We start from the raw sequence: 8510 nt of genomic DNA, 5'->3' as shown, positions 1-8510 counted from the left end.
GCAACATAATACGTTGCAGCCCGAAAATGGGTCAGCACATGGAATATGCTGGCAATATAACACAGTAGATCAAGAATAGAATAATGCTATCACTCATGCATATTTGGCTGGTGGAAAGCTCTATGGTTATGGTTTTTGCAAAAAGGCCAATTTTTTCCTACAACAAAGGAATAGATTTTAATTTAACTATCATGGTAGTTGAAACATCATTGAGAAGGTTCCTCCAACTCAATCCCAATTAAAGTAATTAACAACCCAACAATATTAATTTAGAGTGATGAGATACTTAAGATACTCCAAGTACTAGATACTCAAGATTGTCCATAACCAGGGACACGGCTAACCATGATTAGTTTATACACTCTGCATAGGTTTGCGCACTTTTCCCCACAAGACTCGATCTCCTCCATAGGTTTTCTCGCACTACAGGATGTTTGAGAAACGGATGACCGAGACACAGTCTTTCAGAAACATTAACTCTCTACTCCGGGCAGACCATACCAAACCTACAAACCCACTACCTGCTGATCCACCTCTTCAAGAGCTTCACGTAACTTACTCAACTATGCTAGAGCCCATAATAGCTTGTGGCTGCACATGGAAGTTTCTAGCTTGAATAATCTTAGTTCCCTTTGAGCCTGGGTGGCGATCCATAGGAAGATCACACGGGTACTTCGGGATTTCCAAAAATACAGGAAACACTGGGTACTCCAGGTGCCTCAATCCACCCAGATGTGTATTTAAGTTGCCACCTTAAGTTGAACCATTAATTATCAATCTCACATCTGTCATGGATTTCACTCACCCAAACCACGTCTACGAGCATAGCATAGCAACATAAGCAATACGTGGAAGTAACTCCCAAGGGTTTGATAGTAACAGGGCAATAGGTTCCTACCTCAACAACTACTCCCCAACCCACAAGTTAATGACATCCTAATCATGCAATGTTTGAGGATTGCAACTAATGCATAAAAACTGGGTATGGAAAGTATGATCAAAGTGTTACTTGCCTTGCTGATGATCCGCGTAACCTAGAGACTCCAAATAACACGCTTCGCACTCCGGGAATTCTATCGCAAACAAACAATACCATACATAAGCAATCAAGCAAAGAAACATGGGTAAACCTCAAATAAGAATATCTAACCAGAAAGTTCAACTTAAGAACTCCGGTTTGCAAAAAGAATCAAATCAAACGGAGCAACGAAACTCAAACGGCGAAAGAAACAAGATCCATTTACTAATCTGGACCTAGGTCAAATTTTACAGTAGCAAAAACTTGTGCAAGTTGGTTAAACGAAAAGAGGGTCTCGAGGCAAAGATCTAGGCACTTGAATCGCCTGATTCTGACTAACGAGTGAAAAGATAAACTAGAATGAAAATCGGATAAGAAATCGCGATCAGAAATAATCGCGGATTAATCCGATAAAAGAAAACTGACGAACAGCCTAATGAACGAGCGTTCATTATCTGTAACTAACAGGCGAAAACCGTTCGTCAAAACGAGCGTCCGTCCGCTAAAAAGAAAACCGAAAAGAAAAACCGGCAAACCGAAAAAAATGACTAGGGTTTTAAAAAAAACCAAATCGGTTTTCTTTGAAAAAAAAGGGGCGGCGGCGGATCGGCGCGTTACCTTTCCGGCGAGGCAACTCCTGCAAGGCGGGGCTCGGCGGTGGGCTTGCGAGGCGGAGGGGCGGCTCGGCGGCGCGGGCGGCGGCAGGCGGCGGCACGGGCTGGCGAGGGCTGCGGCGGCGGCGACTCGGGGCTCCAGGGGGGCCCCGGGGTGGGTTTTAAAAGGGGGGAGGCGGCGGCGGCTACGACTTGGGGAGGGGGTCGAGGCGGCGGCAGCGGCTCGGACTCCTCCGAGTCCGGCGGCGGCGGCTCCGACTTGGGGAGGGGGTCGAGGCGGCGGCGGCTCGGACTCCTCCGAGTCCGGCGGCAGCACGGGATGGGGAAGGCGGTGGCGCGGGGTTGGGCCGGCCTGGCTCGGCTGGGCTTCGGCCCGGTCGGGCGCTGGAAGTTTTTTTAATAATAATTCCACGGAAGAGAAAATAAATCCTACAAAATAAAATAAAAATCTAAAACTGCCAAAAAAAATTTCACTGTCTAAATAAAATATTTAGAACAAGATGAACATTTTCTTGGCCCTAAAATGCAATTTTGAAAACGTACAATTTTTCTAATGGAAATAAAATCTAAATGAAAATCAAATAAAATCAAATACATGATTTTAATATTTTTCCTCCAATATTTCATTTATTTTGGAGAAGTCATATTATCTCCTCTCATATATTTTAACATGAAATATTTTCGGAGAGAAAAATAATTAAAACCAAAAATCCTCATTTCGATATTTGGTAAAACCCAAATATGAAAACAGGGAAATCCCCAACTCTCTCCGAGGGTACTTGAGTTGCTTAGGATTTTGAGGATCACGAAACGAAATGCAGTAAAATATGATATGCATGGATGATCTATGTATAACATTCCAAATTGAAAATTTGGGATGTTACAATTTGTTTATTATTCTTCTGCAAAAATAATCAAATCAAAATCACGCTTATGCAAAAAAAAATTATCTTCCTGGGCGCAAAAGTTTCTATTTGTTAGCAAGATCAAATCAACTTAGCACAAACACTAAATAAAACAAAAAACCACATCTAACTAGAGGCTAGATGAATTATTTAATGCAAAATATAACCTAAAAAGCAAAAACAAAAATAAAATTGGGTTGCCTCCCAACAAGCGCTTTTTAAAGCCTTTTAGCTAGGCATTGAGATTTCAATGATGTGCACATGAAAGATAGCAATTGAAACATGAAGAGAGCATCATATAACATGTGAAAAAAAGTTTAAGTCTAACATAATTCCTATGCATATGCATTTTATAAGCAAACAAATTATCAAGACAAGCAAAAACTAGCATATGCAAGGAAGAAGAAAGAAAGAATAGCAATCTCAACATAACGGGAGGTAATTTAGTAGCATGAAAATTTCTACAACCATATTTTCCTCTCTCATAATAATTACATGTAGGATCATATTCAAATTCAACAATATAGGTATCACATAAATTTTTCTCTTCATGATCCACATGCACGCAAAGTTGACACTCTTCTGAAATAGTGGGATTATCATAAAATAAAGTCATGACCTCTCTGAATCCACTTTTATCAAAAATTCATAAGATTGAATATTCTCCAAATATGTGGGATCTAAATCGACACTCTTCCAAACCCACTTTCAATATTATTGCAAACATTATTATCAATCTCATATTCATCAAGGGGCTTAAATAAATTTTCAAGATCATAAGAAGAATCACCCCAATCATGATCATTGCAACAAGTAGTACACATAGCAAAATTAGCATCCCCAAGCTTAGGGTTTTGCATATTATTAGCACAATTGACATTAATAGAATTTATAGTAACATCATTGCAATCATGCTTTTTATTCAAAGATCTATCATGAATCACTTTATAAAGCACTTCATCACAATTTTCAGATTCACAGATTTCATGCAAAACTCCATAAAGATAATCTAGTGCACTCAACTCACTAGCAATTGGTTCATCAAAATTGGATCTACTAAAAAGATTATCCAGTGGATGAGGATCCATAAACTTTTATCTAGCAAGGATGCAAGCCAAAATAAGGCACATGGTAACACATGCAAAGATAGCAAACGAGCAAGTGAACGAAAGAAAGGCGAATAAAAAGGCAAATCTTTTCGAAAATCATTTTAGAAGTGGGGGAGAGGAAAATGAGAGGCGAATGGCGAATAATCTAAATGAAAGAGATGAGAGTTTATGATGGCTACTTAGTATGTCTTGACTTGGCGTAGATTTCCCCAGCAACGACACCAGAAATTGGCAAGTTGATGGGAGACGAGTCTTGATTTGGCGTAAATCTCCCTCGCAACGGCTCCAGAAATTATTCCTGCTACTTCTTGAGCTTGCGTTTGTTTTTACATTGAAGAGGAAAGGGTGATGCAACAATGTAGAGATAGGTATTTCTCTTTGTTTGAGAACCAAGGTATCAATCCAGTAGGAGACAATGCACAAATCACCGAATACCTACACAAACAATCAAACAACTTGCACCTAAGGCGATAAAGGGGTTGTCAATCCCTTCATGGTTATTTGCAAAAGTGAGGTCTGATAGAGATAGATAAATAGTAAAGTACATATTTTTGGTATTTTTGGTTTATAGATCGGAAAGTAAAAGATTGCAAAATAGTAGATCGAAAACTTATATGATGGAAAATAGAAACTTATATGATGGAAAGTAGACCCGAGGGCATAGGTTTCACTAGAGGCTTCTCTCAAGAAAGCAAATAATATGGTGGCTAAACAAATAACTGCCGAGAAATTGATAGAAAAGCACAAAGTTATGATGATATCTAAGGCAACGATCATGAATATAGGCATCACGTCCGTGTCAAGTAGACCGAAACGATTCTGCATCTACTACTATTACTCCACACATCGACCGCTATCCAGCATGCTTCTAGAGTATTAAGTTCATAATGAACGGAGCAACGCATTAAGTAAGATGACATGATGTAGAGGAATTAACTCAAGCAATATGATGAAAACCCCATCTTTTTATCCTCAATGACAACAATAAAATATGTGCCTTGCTACCACTACTGTTACTGGGAAAGGAAACCGCAAGATTGAACCCAAAGCTAAGAACTTCTCCCATTGCAAGAAAAACCAATCTAGTTGGCCAAACCAAAATGTTTGTTCGAAGATAATTACAGAGATATCAAATCATGAAAAAAGAATTCAGAAAAGATTCAAATAATATTCGTAGATAAGCTGATCATAAATCCACAATTCATCGAATCTCAGCAAACACACCGCAAAAAGTATTACATCCAATAGATCTCCAAGAACATCCGGGAGAACATGGTATTGAGAATCAAAGAGAGAGAAGAAGCCATCTAGCTACTAGCTATGGACCCGTAGGTCTGTGGTAAACTACTCACGCTTTAACGGAAGGGCAATAGAGTTGATGTAGAAGCCCTCCATGATCGAATCCCCCTCCAGCAGGGTGCCGGAAAAGGTCCCTAGATGGCATCTCACGGGTACAGAAGGTTGCGACAGTGGAAAAGTGTTTTCGTGGATGCTTCTGGTGGTTTGGGGATATTTGGGAATATATAGGCGAAAGAATTAAGTTAGGAGGCTCACTGGGGCCCCACAAGGGTGGGGGCACGCCCTACCCCCTGAGTGCGCCTTCTGTCCTTGTGGCCGCCTCCTTGCTCCTCCGACTTCATCTCGAAGTCTCCTGGTTGTCTTCTGTTCCAAGAAAAATCATCGCGAAAGTTTCATTCCATTTGGACTCTGTTTGGTATTCCTTTTCTGCGAAACTCTAAAACAAGGAAAAAATAGGAACTGGCACTGGGCTCTAGGTTAATAGGTTAGTCCCAAAATAATATAAATAGCATATTAATGCATATAAAACAACCAGAACAGATAATATAATAGTAGGGAACAATCAAAAATTATAGATACGTTGGAGACGTATCAGTTGTCATAGTTAATTTTAATGCCCACACTAATATCTAACAATGTTTAAATTGCTACTGTCCTTGTATGATTGCCATTCAGGTAAGGAACATGGTTATTTTCATTTGATGTATGTTTCATCACTTGCTAGTCACCCTCCTTTCCACCTTTTTGTGCAAACGGAGATATACATTTCACCTAGTGGAACTCTGCGAGTAATCTCCTCCAATAGTTAATTAGCCATCACTGTCACCACAATGGCACTTTCCACAAAAGACGGGGCTTCCCTCCGATTTCATTAAAGAAACCAAACCATAGAGAACAATCATCCGACATCATCTCAGTCTAAAAAGATAATATGCAACTACTACTAGAAAGGACTTACTACTAGGATGAGACATGTTCACCACATAAGCAAGGTAGGTAGGGGGACGCAGCCCCAGCTCGACCAAGTTTGGATTACAACCCAAAAGCTACAGTAGAAACATTAGGGGAGGAAGATAAGGACTGAAAGAGCCAGCTTCAGCATCCCTGTCTAAGCACCCCCGGCCTCCATCCTTGTGACACACGACACACCTCACTTGCCGCATGCTCGACCCTAATACAATTGATAAAATTAAGTAATAATATAGTTAAAATAGAGCTACTGTCCTCCCTACTATTTCATTTCCAATGTAGATAATGAAAGTGCTTCTCTTTGTTAGTATATATTTCATCAACTAGTCCCATTGTTAATGTAATGACATGTTTAAGTATTTCTACAAAATGGGATGCTTAATTTTAGTTGAACTACACAAAAATAGAGGTTGGAATGGCTCAACAGCCCTCTTGTAGTACCGTTGTACGCTGATGTTCATCACTTGCAGAAGGTGTATCGAGAAGAAGTTGGTCGATTTCCAGTATCTGGCCTACCGTATGAGGCGTCGTAGTGCCCCCCCCCCTCACAGCATGGCATACTATGATACTGTTGTATTTTTCTAATAAAGGTATTGTATCACAATCGTTTCCAATTAAGAAAATGAAGTTTCTTCTATTTATTAGTGTATGATTTATCAACTAGTGCCACTATAATGTAATCATGCTTTTTCATTATCTGTGCTAACATGGTTATTCAGCTACATTTTAGTGGAACTGCACAAATGTTTGGATGGAACCAATATATATGCAGAGTGCGAGGTGCCAATATCTAACATAAACGTGTCTTGGAACAGCACAGATGCTCGGATGGTTCCTCAAGTTCTTGCTGACCCTACAAAACATTTTTAATCTACCAGTGTTTGACATGCACTTTAATTGTTTCAGTGTTGCAGCAAATCCTCTAATCAAATAGCTTATATTGGCACTTTTCTAGGGAGTACATTTTTCTGAAAGGACCATCAATTTTTCTTTATTTGTACACATTATCACAACTTTGTTTTAGTTCCAAAGCTCTTTTAGGGTGACTGGCATAGTACTCGGAGTACTACCCGTATGATTTTTATTAGCCATCACAGTGATTGTAAGCATAGCAGATGGAAGATTAGGTCTAATGTGAAGCTTACCTTAAACCCTACTACAATACTCTCGTAGCTCCGGCTGGCACGACACCCTCCCGAATGGCACACCGTACTTTATCGATTCGTCATCCTCTGGATCCTCGACCTTCAATTTGTACGCCCACCACCTCTGCCTGACTTTTGCCTCGGGCAAATCTGTTTGCTCCGTCGCCTAGAGGAGATACTCGATGAACTCGAAGGACTATGATGTGACTGCCGCCGGGGAGTACATCGCCGTCATCTCGCTCTTTCTCATACATTGCCACATGGCCCTCATCATCCTCGAAATCTCCCACCCCTTTTCAAACAAGTCAGGATCTCCTTCAAGATGGCTAACTTCACCTGGTCGCCGCTGGCGATCTGCACTATTTGCTTCTGCGTCCTCTCCATAAATGTGCTTCTGAGAGGTGCGGTTCTGGCTTTGGAAGATGAGAGGAGATACAGTGGTGTTGCAATGGAAAAGAAGTAGAGGCAAGATGGTGGTTTGCAATGGAGAAGATGGAGAGGAGAGGGGGTGGTTTTGCAATGGAGAAGAGGGATAGGAGAGACGGTGGTTTTAGAATGGAGAAGATGGAGAGGAGAGGTGGTGGTTTTGCAATGGAGAAGAGAGGGAGGAGCATGCGACGACGGTTTATGATTGGACGAGAGGGGCGGCGCGCTACGACTGGATTTAAATCAAAATCAATTTACCCTTCAATTAATAAGCGACCCCACACTAACTAACCTCCCTTGTATTCTGGCTCATATTTTGACCATGTTTTAACAAACAAAATATATGTTATACATTGCAAAAATAATATAATTGGAAAGTACATTCAGATATGAATCCAATGATATGATTTTCGATGACATGCATTCACATTTTGCTTGTCAAATACAGTACATAGTCAAACTTTGATCTAAAATATGATGGGGCTAGTAAACCAGCACAGAGGTAGTAGGAGGGACCCACTCACAGCACGCCGCCGCTCTCATCCAATCCAAAACCAATGCCCGCCACTCCTCTTGCTTTTTGACGTCAAAGACCATCACCTCAGAACAAAATTTAATACTTCCAAGACCATCGCCGGTCCTCTCCTCTTCCATTTCAAAACCATCGCCACTCCTCTCCTATTCCAATCCAAAACCAGCTCTGCTCCTCTTTCATTCCAAAACCATCGCCGGCGAGTGAAGGTGCTGTGGAGAAGTAGATCGATGGAGGAGTACAACCGATACATGAGGATCGCATACAGCGACCCTGTGAAGCTAGCAAGGATGATGGAGATACAGCCTTGGTTTGACAACCCACGACAATTAGCAGCCATGGCGACGATGATGGTCAAATATCTTTAACAGAGCGAAAAGGCGGCAATACTCCTGGAGGGAGTCATGCGGCAGTACATAGAGCTGATCCTCTAGGCCATGGAGCGGACAGATTCACTGAATCCGATCATGAGGCAGCGGTGTTGGGAGTATCG

The sequence above is a fragment of the Triticum urartu genome, chromosome 5A (assembly GCF_056163025.1).
Source record: "Triticum urartu cultivar PI428250 chromosome 5A, HENAU_Tu73, whole genome shotgun sequence".
In the NCBI taxonomy this organism is placed as follows: Eukaryota; Viridiplantae; Streptophyta; class Magnoliopsida; order Poales; family Poaceae; genus Triticum; species Triticum urartu.
The sequence above is the reverse complement of the archived record's forward strand: the minus strand, read 5'-3'. Positions refer to the sequence as shown.